The sequence below is a fragment of the Dipodomys merriami genome, unplaced genomic scaffold, assembly GCF_024711535.1.
Source record: "Dipodomys merriami isolate MVZ:Mamm:240054 unplaced genomic scaffold, mDipMer1.0.p SCAF_170, whole genome shotgun sequence".
NCBI lineage: Eukaryota > Metazoa > Chordata > Mammalia > Rodentia > Heteromyidae > Dipodomys > Dipodomys merriami.
The window spans coordinates 2,260,442-2,275,638 of record NW_027203049.1 but is presented as its reverse complement, the minus strand read 5'-3'; the positions used below and the strand labels follow the sequence as shown (position 1 = coordinate 2,275,638).

At 40.8% G+C, this 15,197-nt stretch overlaps 1 pseudogene; it reads right to left on the bottom strand.

Moving 5' to 3' along the window:
- Positions 1-2,969: 2,969 nt before the first annotated feature.
- LOC138829368 (protein enabled homolog) lies at positions 2,970-4,518 on the bottom strand (annotated as a pseudogene).
- Between the last annotated feature and the right edge of the window lie 10,679 nt (positions 4,519-15,197).

The window sequence follows — 15,197 nt, the reverse complement described above, 5'->3', positions numbered from 1 at the left end:
TTTAAAAATTTTCCTTTCCCCTTACTTTCAGTATGTTATTTTGAAATTTTGTAGTGTGTTCTTGTTTGCTGCATTTAAAAGAAACATAGTTTTCCTTTGCATTATATTAACATTTTTTGTACTACATTGTGTTTTTACTTTTGAAAGATTTTATGGTTTTTTTTCTCAATCTAGAGAATGGCCACTGCCTCAGAGATTTTGCTCAGTTCTGCCAACTGAGTCACAGCGCAACTTCCAGCTTCTTCCTTTTTGAAAAGTCTCAGGCAAAGCCCAGCATGACTAAGGAAGTTGAAATCTGAGGCTCTTGGTTTGAAGCCAGTCTGAGCAGCAAAGTCTGAGGTTCTTTTATTTTCCATTGGTTGTGGGGCCTGAACTCTAGGCCTAGGCGCTGTCCCTCAGCATTCCAGCTTAAGGTTAGCGCTCTATCAATTGAGCTGCAGCACCATTTCCGGCTTTTTTTTTATATGTGGTTCTGAGGAAACAAATCCAGGGTCTCATGCATGCAAGGCAAGCACTCAACCACTGAGCCAACTTCCCAGCCGGAGTCTGAGATTCTTAACTCCAATTAATCACCAAGAAGCTGAAGTGGTAGGACTTTAGCCTTGAGTAAAACAGGGCAAGTTCAATTCTTCGTACTGGTAATTACATGCACAAGTCTCATGGACATTTTTGGTAGGTCTGGCTTTGAACTGCAGCCCTTAGATTTCAGCATCCTGGGTAGCTAGGATTTACAGGCATAAGCAACCATCCTCTGTCTTATTTTACTATTTTTATCCAGCTCTTCCCTTCAACCTCAATGTTTTTTTATTGCGGTCAATAGACCTAATCTCTGGGCCTCATTGCTGTTTCTTAACTATTTTTACGGAGGGTAGGGTTTGAACTCTAGGCCTGAGTGCTGTCTTTGAGCTCTTCAGCTTAAGGTGAATGCTCGAGTTATTCACCCACAGTGTCACTTAGGGTTTTCTGGTGGTTAATTGGACATAAGAGTCTCATGAACTTTCCTTCCCAGGAAGGCTTTGAACCGTGATTTTCATACCTCAGCCTCCTGAGTAGCTAGGAATACAAGACAGAACCACCAGTGTCCTTGTGTTTCTTAGCTTTTTGGCTCAAGGATGATGTTTTACAACTTCCACAGCTCAGCTTTTAGCTTTTTTCTGGCTTATGGACATAAGATTCTAATGTACTTTTCTGTGTAGTCTGGCTACAAACTGATCCTCAGATTTCAGATTCCTGAGGTGCTCCAATTATACACATGAAACACATAACCATTGCCCATTTTAAAATGTTAATATGTTCTTTTTTCCACTTAAAAATTTTTTTCATTTTTTAAAAAATTTTTATTGTATATGTGCTAGTCCTGGGGCTACAAATCAGAGACTGGATACAATGCCAGAACTTTTCCTTCAAGACTAGTGGCTTACTAAATGAGCCAAAGGAAAGCTTGTAGATATACTTGTTTTGTCTTGGTGCTTGAACTAAGGCCCCAGGTGCTGTCCTAAAAAGTGATTAAAAAGTGATTGCCTAGTTTGCCATTTAAGTCAGAGCTCAACTCTTTTTTTAATTCTTGGTAGCTAATAGATGAGCCTTATGAAAAGCCCCGCATGAATCAGTTGCCTGAAATCTGAGGATCATGGTTCAAAGCCACCCAGGGCAGGAAAGTCCATGGGACTTTTAGCTCCAATTTATCAATGAAAAGTTGGGAGTGGTGGAGCTCTATCCTTGAACAAAACATTCTCAAGCCATAGGATAGCACACAGATGCACACAGAGAGAAAGCCTTATGGACTTTCTTGTATGGGCTAACTTTGACCCATGCTCCTCAGATTTCATCCTATCTTCATCCTCTCTCCGTTTAAAATGTTATTGGTCCTGCGGCTTCACCTCTGACTCTGGGACCTATATCTTAGCTTTCACAATCAATGCTGGTGTTTTTAACATCTCTGCCACAGCTCAAGGTTTTGTGCTGTGTAACTGGAGATAAGAGTCAAAAGCAGGTTCCTGCCCTGGCTGACTTGACACTGCAATCCTCAGATGTCAGCCTCTTGTGTAGTAAGGATTACACACATGACCAGCAACATTTGGGTCATTTTAAAACTTTAATATGTGCTTGCTTCCACCTCCTTTTATTTTTATTATTTTTTTTTATTTTTGCTTGTCCTGGGAGTAGAAATTGAATTTCAGATGCTCTCTCAGTGCATACATGGGACTAACCATAACATTTGGCATTTGTGGGGAAGTTAATTGGAGAGAAGAGCTATGCCAGATTCAGGAGGCTGAAAATTGAAGAAAGTCCTTAATGCTCTCTTCTATAATTAACCACTAAAGGCTAACTTGGACTTCCTATCACTCTACAATCCCTCATGACGGACCTGGTCATCTACAGACACTTTCTTGTAAATGTCATCCTTTGAAAACATGTACAATTCTATTTGTTCCTCATCTTAAGATCTAAACCTACCTAGCGCTGATCTCAATTAGTCATGGAATACCAAATATGATAGGAAGACAAACCTGAGAGAGACACATGCAATACAAAAGCAGAGCTTGCTCAGTTCCTCAGCACTCAAAGAGGGGAGGATTTGGAAGGGGGAGGAGAACTTCATGAGCCTTTCTACTCTTTATTTTAGCAGTAGGTTGTGGGAAATGTGTGGTTTTATTTCAACATGAAAATATCTCAATGCATGGCGATCTTGCCTGATGGGTTTATATTTTCTGCATAAATGTTATGGAAACTCATACATAACTCTCTTTTCATCCTGCAGTAAAGGTCAAAGCAGCAGGAAATGGAGATGATAACAGATGATCGCCAGAGTCACAACTTAAGAAGGTTTCAGAGGATGGGGATTTTCCCTTGACTCCTTTTCCACTTTCTTCTTATAGCTTGTAACTGTAGGGTTGATGTTGACAGTTGTTTGTGGGAATTTTTGTTTTTCTCCATATCCAAGTCTTATCTCTGCTTAGTTTGCTTCTCTATGCAGTATTTGACTTGCTCAACTCCTGCCTGATTGCATCAACGAACTCCTCTTTCAGCTTGGTTAGTTCTTTTCTGATCTCATCTAAAATATCCTGCTTCAGTCTGTCACAGTCAAGGCTTTCTGTCTGGACCCCGTCGGCACTGGGCTGGGACAAGGGTGTGGACTTATAATGGCTCATAGGACCTGTAGTCAAAAACAATCTGATTTTTCCTTGGAGAATCTCATCTGGAGATGACGGGTGACTTGCTGCCATTCATTGTATTTGTTCTTTCCCAAGGTTTCCTGGTTGGTTCAGGTGTACTTGTTGATGAGACCTTAGAAGTTACAGGTTCTGATTCTTCATTTTTTGCTTCTATTATTGATCCCTTTTCGGCCATTCTCCTTCTGGCCATCAGGGGACTCATTTCCTCCATTAAGCTGCTACCTGCCAAGAGAACGGGTCCATTTCCACCACCCATGTCTGTTTTAGCTGACACGGAGTTCACATCTGTGAACATCGGGCAAAGAGACATCTTCCACCCATGACAATTTCCTAAGCTTGGCTCCAGAAATCGCAGCTGCAAGTCCAGTTAAAGGACGATTGTCTTCTGAAAAGGATCCCAGAAAAAAAAATACGGATGCTGGAAGGGAGGGGCAGGAGGTGGTACAGGAGAGGGGCTTGATTAGGAAGAGGGGGTGGGGGAAGAGGGCCAGAGGCTAGCAGTGGGAGTTAAGGAGGAGAGAATACAGAGGCCTGGGCTGGACCTGGTGGGAGTGGTGGAGGAGATGGAGATGCAGGTGGTCCCAAGATAACACCCTGCTGGGCTGGAGCCTCCGACAACTGAGAGGCTTCCTGAAAGCCTGGCTCAGAAGCAGAGGGTTCTCCCCGCTCAGAGTTTACAGGGGTCTCCAAAAAAGCAGAGGTGGCAGTACTCGGCACTCTGCTCTCTTGATCCCATTCCTCTTGCTCCAGCTGCTCCATCTGCTCCCGCTCCAGCTGCTCCACCTCTCTCTTTCCAACTTCTCTCCAGCCTCTCTCTCTCTACATTTCTCTCTCTGGTCTTTCCCTCTCCATTTTTTCTCTCTCCAGCTTGTCCCTCTCCAGCTCCTTCTGACATTTCTGTTCTTGCAGTTGTCTTCTTTGGATGTCCAACTCTTCTTCGTATGGGCCATTTTGAATTTGATCAGGCAGTTGTGAATTTTGTCTAGGCAATGTTGGTCCTGCCTCCTGTGAATTCAGCACTTCTAAGGCAATGCATGCCTTAGATGCCTATGATGCACATAGCACTTGCGAAGACATTAGCATCCTCTTTGCTGCCATAGTTAAGACTGTACATCTGCTTGGCATCTCACCACTGGTGGAAGGTCTGTGTTGCTTGATTATACTTTAATCCTTTGGGGATGGCACAGTTGATCACCAATTGATGATCCTGGATCTTCCTGCCCAGCACTCTGAATGTGTTGTTGCCTGTATGATGATGGATATGAACTCTGCTGAACCACAGCTGGCATCCACTTTTATTGGCATCATCACAAGCCAATGCAGCAGCTCTTGCCTGACTCATTGAGCCAGCAGGCCTGATGCATGCGGCACGGGAGTGGGCTCCTCTGGGACCGCAGGGTTGGCTCATTCAGTGCTTCTCTGCTATACTGGTGGCCAGCTACTCCATCACCTGCTGTCGCGCCGGCCAGGCCTGGGTTGCAGGGTAGGTGGGCCGCTTTGGCTGCCTGCTGCTGCCGCTGCTGCTGCACAGGCCCCTGAGGACCGCGAGGACCAAGAGGACTGCAGCCGTCCCAGCCGTTGGAGGATAGTGGGGCATGCCAGGAGGCGCTGGTGCATGGCGTGTGGAACACTCAGGCTCTTCCCTCGCCCCTGCCCTCCCCTACCGCTGTTGCCCTCCCCGTCTCTTCCCCCGTATAAGTAAACTTTTATATCTTACAAAAATAACTTTTACCTGGGGACTGGTGGTTCATGCCTGTAATCCTACTCAAGAGGCTGACATCGAGGATCACAGTTTGAAGCCAACATAGGTAGAAAAGTCTGTGAAATTCTTATCTCCACTACACTACCAAATATACTAGAAGTGTGGCTATGACTCAAGTAGTAAAGTGCTAGCCTTCATCAAATTATCTCAGAGCCCAGGCCACGAGTTCAAGCCCCTGTACTGGTAAAAAAAAAGAAAAGTTTCATTAGTTTATATTATACTAGGATTATGGTGTGTGACACCAGTGCTGGGATTCAGAAACAACTTTTGTAGTAGCTGCCACTTTTGATCTTTTCCCTAGGAGTTTTTATGATTGTTTTTATCCATGCCTTATATTTACATTCCACTAATGGAATCATTTTTTTGGTTGGAGGCACATTTCAATAATTCAATAACATATCAAAAAGACATTTTTCGTTATTTTAAATAGAGAAGGGAAACATATGCTGAGTCTGAGCCCAGCAGAGAATGAATGATGGTTTGATTGCAGATATGTGGAATGTATTCCAAGATGTGGGAACCTACCAATTTGGGTGCCTCAGTTATCAGGTCTTCCTGAAGCTTCACAATAAACTTCTATGATGTCATAGCCACCTTTGCTATCACAACCGATAGATGTCAGGCACTGATCTCACCCTTAGGTGGACTTAGATACAGAGGGAGGAAAAAATAATATTTAGAAGAAATGACGATTGACCACAAGACCACAGTTTGATGAGCTTTCCTGATTGAACTTTGAGATTTCATGAGCAGAACAGGCTCATCTCCACACAAGACTACTAAGCACTGAGGACCAGGCATTATTGTAGGCAACTAGAGAGACAGATGTGAATACAGATGTGAATGGCCTGCCTCCATGCACATGTCAAGCTGTTGGACAAAACCATAAATCAAAATGATAATGTCAATAAATCAGAAGGATGGCCATGCGGGGAGACAGCTTCACTTTGAGGATTGGAGAACAAGACATGATATAATAGTAGGAGGCATCATCCATGCAATGATTGCCTTTCCAGGCTGGCTCCAATCTCAATCACAGATCTCGTCCTCCTGAGTTGCACACTATAGGTGTCAGGCACCTGTAGTGGGCTCTTTAATATAAATATCTATAACCAATGTGTGTTAAGTTTCTTGGAAGTTTTTTGTGAGAAAGGTTAAAAATTAAACATATCATGCACCCTAAACTTTCTTTTCACTATCTTCTAACTATTTCAATATGAACCGTCTTACTCACTTTTTGGAAAAGTCAAGACTTTTTTTTTTCATTGTTCAAATCCTAGGGAGGGAATAAAAATGACAGCTTCTTTGCCAAAGTACTAGAATGTACTAGTCATTTTAACTGACCAGTTTTGCCAAATAATATGTCTTGCCCTTCATGGATTTTTCATCTTCAATAATGTTAGATGAATAAAACTATAAATAGGAGAAAACCAACCACATAGTAGCAAATTTATCACAATTACATATATAAGCTGTCCACTTTTTACCCAATGAAAACAGTTGCCACAAGCATTAAAAATTTGAATAAAAACTTGGAGATTCTTCCTCTTCATAAAGTTGTTTTTTTTTCTTTTTTTCTTCTTGCTTTGTTTGTTTTGGTTTGTTGTTGGCCTTGACCTTTTGGTCTGGGGGCAGTCCCTCAGCTATTCAGCTCAAGGAGAGCGCTCTACCACTTGAACCACAGCACCACTTCTGGTTTTCTGGTGGTTTTCTGGAAGTAGGTCTCACAGAGTTTCCTGACCAGACTGTCTTTGAACTGCAATCCTCAGATCTCAGCTTCCTCAGTAGTAGGATTGCAGATGTTAACCACCAGCAAATGATCAAAATAGTATTTTTTTCAATTTGGCTAGCTTGAATGATTGCCACGGAAATAAATAGAATGTAAAATTGTAAACTTGTGCTAAAATTTGCAATAGTTTTACCTTGAAGAATAGTGAAACATTTAGAATTACATATTTTGAGAAAATGTAGCTGATTAACTTTTATTGATTTAAAATACTAATATACGTCTCTTTTTATTTAAAATACTAAAATATATCTCTCTTTGAGGACACTGAAGTCTGAGTTCAAAACTTGTACTTGTTGGCAGTCACTCAGAGTTAATTCTGTAAGCTCATTTTTAAATCAATCATAGATTAAATAACTTAAAGCTTACAAGGTGTCTTTTGTTAAGAATAAGTGAAATAAACCTAAACTCCTGCCTTTCAAGTAACAGAAGGAATCTTAACGTCTAGAATGTATAGACTCAAAATATGAAACACACAAAGAACATTAAGGGAAAAGAACAAATAATCTTATCAATAAATAGGTAAGTGAATTGACTAGATAGGTCCCAAATCAAATATAGATGTCTACGGAATACACGAAAAATATTCAATGTCTTTAGCAATCAAGGAAACACAAATCAAATCTATGTTCAAGTTCCATCTCTGCCTAATGAGAATGCCTATTATCAAAGAAAACACAAATACTGGCAAAGAGGTGGGGAAAGACACTCTACACAGTGTTGACAATTAAATGAATCAATGTATCCACAACAGAAATCAGTGTGGAAATTCCACCCAGGAAATCCTACATATACACCTGAAGAAATTTAAGTCAGCGTTATAGTAGAGCTGTGTGCACACACATTTTTTACAGCAGGATTCAAAATAGTCATGTTTTAGAATAAGCCACCACAGGCAGGAAAGTATGTACTACTGTAACCTCCAATTAACAATAAAAACAAATCTTGGAATGGAGCTGTAGATCAAGTGGCAGAATACCAGCCTTGATGTATAAAAAGCCAAGCAAGAGATGAAGACCCTAGGGTCAAGCCTCAGGACTGCCAAATGTGCATGTACGCACGCATTGCCCCCCACCCCCGCACAATGATGCTTATATTTTTTAGCCAAGCTTCTTATTCCCCTATGATTCATGCACCTATGACAGAGCTAAATATAATGGGAAAGTGATATTTAAAATGGTAAACTTATACTGAATACCCAGGTATATTTCTCATTTTTTTTGTGGTCACTGGGCTTGATCTCACAACCTGAGTGCTTTCCTTGAGCTTTTTCACTGAAGGTTGGCTCTCTACAACTTGGAGCTACAGTTCAACTTCCGGTTTTGTGATGGTTCATTATAGATAAAGAGTCTTAAGGACTCAGTCCTCCACACACTTTCTAATGGCATTTCTCAGATTTGAGCTTCTTGAATTGATAGAATTACAGGCTTGATTCACCAACACTGGGCTAGAACCTGAGTATTTTCACCACTGTTCATTGGAAGAATTCAATTCTTTTTCCTCCGGAATGCTTGCCATGCACATTTCTCTCTGGAAAGCAATTGAGCAAAGAGAGAGTTTCCAGTAGCTCTCACCTATACATCCTATCTATGGAACAGTCTGATATCTGAGGATAGTCGTTCAAAGCCAGCCCAGACAGCAAAATCTGGGAGACTTTTCATCCCAATTAACCACAAAAAAGCTGTATGCTGAGCTGTGCCTCAATCAGTAGAGCTCTATGTTGAACAAATACCTCAGGGATAGACCTCAGGCACTGAGTTCAAACCCCAAGATCAGTGAACACGGGTACACACATGATGTGCATACACACACATACACACACACACACACACACACACACACACACACACACACACACACACACACACACAATTTTATAACAGAGTTCTCAAACCTAAGAAAGTGCCATTCTAATCCCTTAATGTCATGCTTTGCCTGGGCTGCAATCCATGCTGGTAAACAGCATCTACAGGGATTAACAAGCTCAGAGCCAATCTGGACCCACCCAGACGGAAAGCAGGAGTGAGGTAGCACAAGCATGAGGCCCCCACTCACTCACACTGAAAGGAGGAGTGAGGTGACACAGGCATGCAGCCCCCACTCATCCAGAGTGGACATAGGAGTAAGGTGACACAGACAATGGCAACTACCCAGCCAGACCAGAAGCAGGAGTGTTGTGGTGAAAGCCCACAGCCCCCACTCTCCCAGACCAGAAGCAGGAGTGAGGTGGTGCTGTCAAATGGCCTTACCCACCCAGACAGGAAGTGGGAGTGAAGTGACACAGGCATGTGGTCAGACTTATCCTGCCAGGAAGCAGAAGTGAGGTGACGGTAGCATGCCACACCAAAGGAGCCTCACGAACCATGGTGGCCCCCTGAGAAGGAAGGTATGCTTCTATGTCAATCCAGCCTTTTCTCCTGGCCTTTTGTGAAGGGCTGCTGGGTTCAGTGGTGCACTCAGTAGGTCATAGGGCTCAAGCTATGGACCCTACTGTCCTCTCCCAACTGGTACTGCACCTGCTGAAGCTTTGGCAGCAAACTTAATAAGTTGTAATTCACAGAATGTATACCATGAACCATTAGTGTCTTTAGGTACCATGTGACACTTGCTAGTCACTTAATATTACAGTTGCCAATGTCTTAAGTGCTTTCTGAAGAGAAGGGGAAGGGGTCATAGATCCAACTGTTCAAAAATGCCTTTGGATGACACTGTATTGGCCCAAGAATGAGTCGACACAGCTGGTATCCAGGTATTTTGGGAAAGTCTTTTTGGCCATGCTTTCTGTTTGGCCTTGGAGAGTCTCAGAATATTCTTTGTTGACACAGAAGATGGGAAAGTAATTGCTAAGGCTTATAGAGTCAGGAGCCATTTCCTTTCTGCCCTTCTGAGATGGCATCTCACTACATAGCCAAGACAGCCTTGAACTTAATGTGTTTTTTGCCTCAGCCTCCCAAGTGATGGAATTACAGGCTTACACCACCATGCCCAACTATCTGTCATGGGCCATTTGAAATAGAAAAATCATGACATGTGTTCTATATCTACTAACAATCTTGTGCAAAGATCAAATAAATTACAGGCTGGTTGTTAAGAATAGAGACTCAGATTCAACTGAATTTCAAATAAAATTCTGGTTTCTTACCTGCTTTTGGTTAAAGAGGAAAACACTATATCACTGAGCTTTATTCACTTGTATACAAATGTGAATGGAGCCAAGAACAGGTGGCTCATGCCTACAATCTTACTCAGGAAGCTGAGATGGAAGCATTGTGTTTCAAAGCCAGCCCAGGCAGAAAAGGCCATATGAGATTGTTAGTTCCAATTAATCCTTCAAAAACCGTAAGTGGGCTGAGAAGGTGGCTCAGTAGAAGCGTGCTTTCCTTGCATGCATGAGGCCCTCGGTTGGAATCCTCAGAATCACATAAGAAGAAAAAGCTGGAAGTACACTATGGCTCAAATGGTAGAATGCTAGCCTTAACCTGAAGAGATGAGACACAGAACCCAGTCCCAGAGTTCAGGCCCCATGACTAGCAAGAATAACAACAACAACAAAATAAAACAGAAATGGAGCTGTGGCTCAAGTGGTAGAGTGCTAGAAAGTGGATCAGGGAGAGCACACAGGCCCTGAGTTCAAGCTCCATGACCAACTAAACAAAAACAAAAACAGAAATGGAGCTGTGGTTCAAGAAGTAGAGTTCTAGAAAGTGAATCAGGAACAGGCCCTGAGTTCAAGCACCACAATATACAATTGGATACTGGTATTTCCCATCTCCTAAGGTTGTCATGTTTATTCAATGAACAGAATTTTTTGAGCATTTCCTATTGAAAAGAGGGATTTTTAATGACCAGCAAGTGATTTATGATGCTGCAGAGCATTCAATGTATAACCTCTACTTGAATGTTAATTTTGTGAGTCCAGAAGCCAAACTGATGAGCCAGATACTCTTTTGGAAAATGGTTTCATATGGTAGATTCAGTTTCCCACATGTCAGTTTGCTCTTCTGCTTCTAGTCAGAAGATCTCTAAGACTCAGGAAAGGATTCAAGCTCTCTGTTAAACCATGCTGTAGCCATTTTACTTTTATTAAAGGAATAAGTAATCTAGATATTGGTGGCTCATGCCTATTATCCTCGCTGCTTAGGAACCTGAGATCTGAGGATCATGATTTCAGACCAGCCCACGCAACAAAGTCCATGAGACTTGTCTCCAATTAAGCAGAAGAAGAGGTATGGCTGAATAGAGTATCTTTACTAAGAAAACGCTCTATTTAAGCTGTCCCATATGTTGGGACATTGCCACCTACAATACTTCTGGACCATTTCTTCCTTTGGTGTATTGGCCTATGGCCTGGCTTTCACTCCTGTGGATATAGGCTGGTTGGCCATCCACCTTGGGGGTGGAATGATCCGTTTATCGAAAATACTGCCCAGAAAAAACAACTATGATGTAAACAATGTTTGATAAATTGTTAAGTCCAAAGTTAAAGTGGTAAGGATGATTATTGTTTAGCTTTTTTTCATTAAATAGTAATTACTTTTTAAAGTTTATCTGCTTATTTAATGTGATGTAGGAAACCAAAAGTTAATATTTGGGTTTTTTGGTGAAATTTGAAACTAGGCAAGTAAAAGCACTCATTGTCCCCAAACTCAACATTTAAAAATATTAAAACATTGTTCATATGTTTTAGTCACCAGAAATTTGGGACAGGCATGGTAGCTCACACTTGAATTGCTAGATACAGAGAGGATTATTAGGATTTGAGGCTAGCCCAGGCAAACATTCACTTTATTGGATCTCAATCAATATCTGAACCAAATTCATTGTGCTTTTAATTTCATCTACTCACAAAGGGTAAAGAGAAGGATTGTGATCCATTCTGTCCTGCTCATAAACAGAAAACCCTGCCATAAAAATGGCTAAAGCAGAGCTGGGCACAGGTGATTAATGCCTATACTTTTATTTACTCAGGAGGCTGAGGTCTGAAGATCACAGCTCAAAGCCAGTCTAGGCAGGAAAGTTTGTGAGACTCCTGCCTCCAATAAACCAATAGAAAACTAGAAGTGGAATTGTGGCTCAAACAGTATTGCACTCGCCTTTAGCTGAAGAGTGCAGGTACAGTGTCCTGGCCCAGAGTTCAAGCCACATGACTAACAAAACAGAAGTAACTAAAGCAAAAAGCGCAGGTGTATGGTTCACCTTGTAGAGCACCTACCTAAAATGCATGAAGCCCTGAGTTTAATTGCTAAGATAGAAAGGAGGAAAGCATGTGAAGGAATGGAATGAAGAAAAGAAAGAAGGGAGGAGTTATGATATAATCAAATACTAGAATGATGTGAAGTATTAAAGGGATTACAAGTATTTTATATAAAAATATACTGATTGTTTACAAAAAAGCAAATTTTAAAATGTGGAATTCAGGTTAAAATACATGTACAACTTTTGTTTTTCTATAAAATGATACTTATGTGCTCCTTTAGTTTAAAAGTAGTAAATGAGTTTAAAACAATACAAGAGTGGTTAGAATGAATAATTATTTCTTATCACTTTTTCTGCTATATCCACCACTTATAAAATCAAAACAATGTTGATCATTTTAATTATTAATTCATTCGTATAATCTTTCATCTTTAGTGTATAGTCTATTGTACACATCATTTAAATGTTTGAACTCTTTTTGTTGTTTGTTTGTTTTTGTGGGTCATGGCTCCTAAACTCTTGGCTTGGGCACTCTCCCTCAGCTCTTCAGCTCAAAGCTAGCACTCTACCACTTAAGCCACAGTGCCACTTCTGGCTTTTTCTGCTCATGTGGTACTGAGGAATCAAACCCAAAGGCTCATACATGCAAGTCAAGAACTTTACCACTGAGCCACCTTCCCAGCACTGAACTCTTTTTTTTTTTCCTTCAGATATGGGACTTGAATACAGGGCATGGGTGCTGTCCCAGAGCTACTTTGCTCAAGGTTAGCAGTATAGCATACCAGTTTAAACCACAGTGCCATTTCTTGTTTTTTAGGGGTTAATTGGTAATAGGAGTCTCATGGGAACTTTTCTGCCCAGGCTGGCTTTGAACCACCATCCTCATTTCTCAGCCTCCTAAGAAGGTAGGATTACAGGCATGAGCCTCCTGCACACAGCTGCTCATTTTTTTCTTTTAACAGTTATACAAGTTTAGTTCCACCCCAAATACATGCAAACTGAGATGCAAATTGGCTTTAAATAAACCACGAATTGAGGATGTTGAGATCACAAGTGATTGCAAATTCGTTTTTACTTTTTTTTTATGTGGAGCTTGAACTCAGGGCCTGGTTGCAGTCCCTGTTCTTTTGTGCTCAAGGCTATCACTCCACCAGTTTGAATCACAGTGCCCCCTCTGGTTTCTTGCTAACCAGTTAATGAGATAATACTCTCACAGACTTTCTTTTTTTTTTTTTTTTTTTTGTCGGCCATGGGGCTTGAACTCTGGCCCTGGGCGCTGTCCCTCAGCTCTTCAGCTCAAGGCGAGCGCTCTACCACTTGAGCTACAGTGCCACTTCCTCACAGACTTTCTTAACCAGGTTGTCTTTAAACCTAGATTATCAGATCTCAGCCACCTGAGTTGCTAAGATTACAGGCATGAGCCACTGGCACCAACTTGTTAAAAAAAGAACGACAATTCATAAACCAGGTACCTTGGCTCATGTCTGTAATCCCAGAGGCTGAGATCTGAAGATAATGATTTGAATCTAATGATGATAAAACATCTCTGTGATTCTTTTATCTCCAATAAACTCCACAAGAAAATCCAGAAGTGAAGATTTGGCTCAAGTGGTAGAGTGCACTCGAGCAAAAATAAAGCTCAGGAACAGCACTTAGATCCTGAGTTCAAGCTCCATTTCTGGCACACACACACAAACACACACACACACACAAAACAAAAAGTAAATAGAAAATGTGAAGAAATCAAGGGAAAAAATTGAATATTGTAAGGACTTTTGGGTTTAGAGGTATGACTCAGTTGGTAGGAAAAAAGCTAATGATTGAAAGTATCAGGTACCAAGGACTTACAAAAACATAATTATCTTCTCTTTATTTCACTTTTCTCATATGTTCTCATTTGGGAGCTCTCTTCTTTTTGAAAAAAATAGTGTTGTTTTAGCGGTGATATACAGCAATGTTATCTTTCTGTATGTCAGGTAACTAGTATATTTCCTTCCTTTTACATAGTCTAATCTGTTCCCCCATTCTGTTCCATTCCCTCCCTCCCATGTCGATCCGCAAGTTGCATGGTTCACTTTCATCAATATCCAGTACAGCCAGTGGGCTCTGCGGCTGGAATTTTTCTTCCAGTTTCCACTGATTCTGTGCCCTTTTCCCATCTTACGTCAGATATGCATGCATATATAGTGTATATTGGGTAAAGAATACAGAGTCATCAGAAAATGAAAAGAGCAATTAAGAAAAGTTCCTTGTTTCTTTATCTTTACAATTCAATTCAGTATATATATATATATATATATGTATATATATATATATATGCATATGCATATATATATATGTATATATAGTTTTATATACATAAGAAGAGATGCTTGTGTATTATAACTTGGTGATTTTCTACAAAGTCTTTTCCCTACTGTATTCACGGTACATGATGCCTAGAATCCTGTACAGTTTTCATATCCCATTGTGTTTTAAATCTAACTTCCACATATCAGGAAGAAAATGTGCCATTTGTCTCTTTAATCTTGGCTTAACTTTATTAACATGGTTTATTCTAGTTCCTTCCATTTCCCTGCAAATGACATTATTTTATTCTTTCTAATGGACCTGTCTGTAAAATTTCATTGTATATAGATAGCATAATTATTGGATCCATTCATTTATTGTGGGGCATCTGGGTGTGTACATATCTTGTCACTGTGAATTGAGCAGCAAGGAACATGGTTGTGCAAGTGTCCTTGCCATATTCTGGTTCATGATGCTCAGGGTAGATGCCTAGAAGTGGTATGGCTGTAGGGAGGGTATTAGGGAAGGTCTGTGTTGCGATTTTTGAGCAACTTTCAGATTGCTTTCCAGAGTTGCTGTATTAGTATACATTCCCACCAGCAGTGCAGTAGGATTCCTTTTTTCTCCACTTTCTGATCAGCATTTGTTGTCAGAATTCAGAATATTTGGGTAAGATTGTATCTCAGTATTGCTTTGATTTACATTTTCTTTATGGCGAGGGATAATGAAACTTTCCTAATATGTTTCTTTCCCATTCTTTACTTTTTCTTCTGAGAAGTCTCTTCTTGGCTCCCCTGCCCATTTAGTAATTGGTTTATGAGGTTTTGGAGGGGTACTTTCCAGAGGTCCATTTATACATTGAATATTAGCCCTATGTCTGATGTGTTGCAGGTAAATATCTTTTGCCAATTCCTTGGCTGTCTTTTTAGTTTAGTGGCTATGTCCTAGCCTGTGCAGAATTTTTTTCCCTTTGATGTAGTCCCATTTG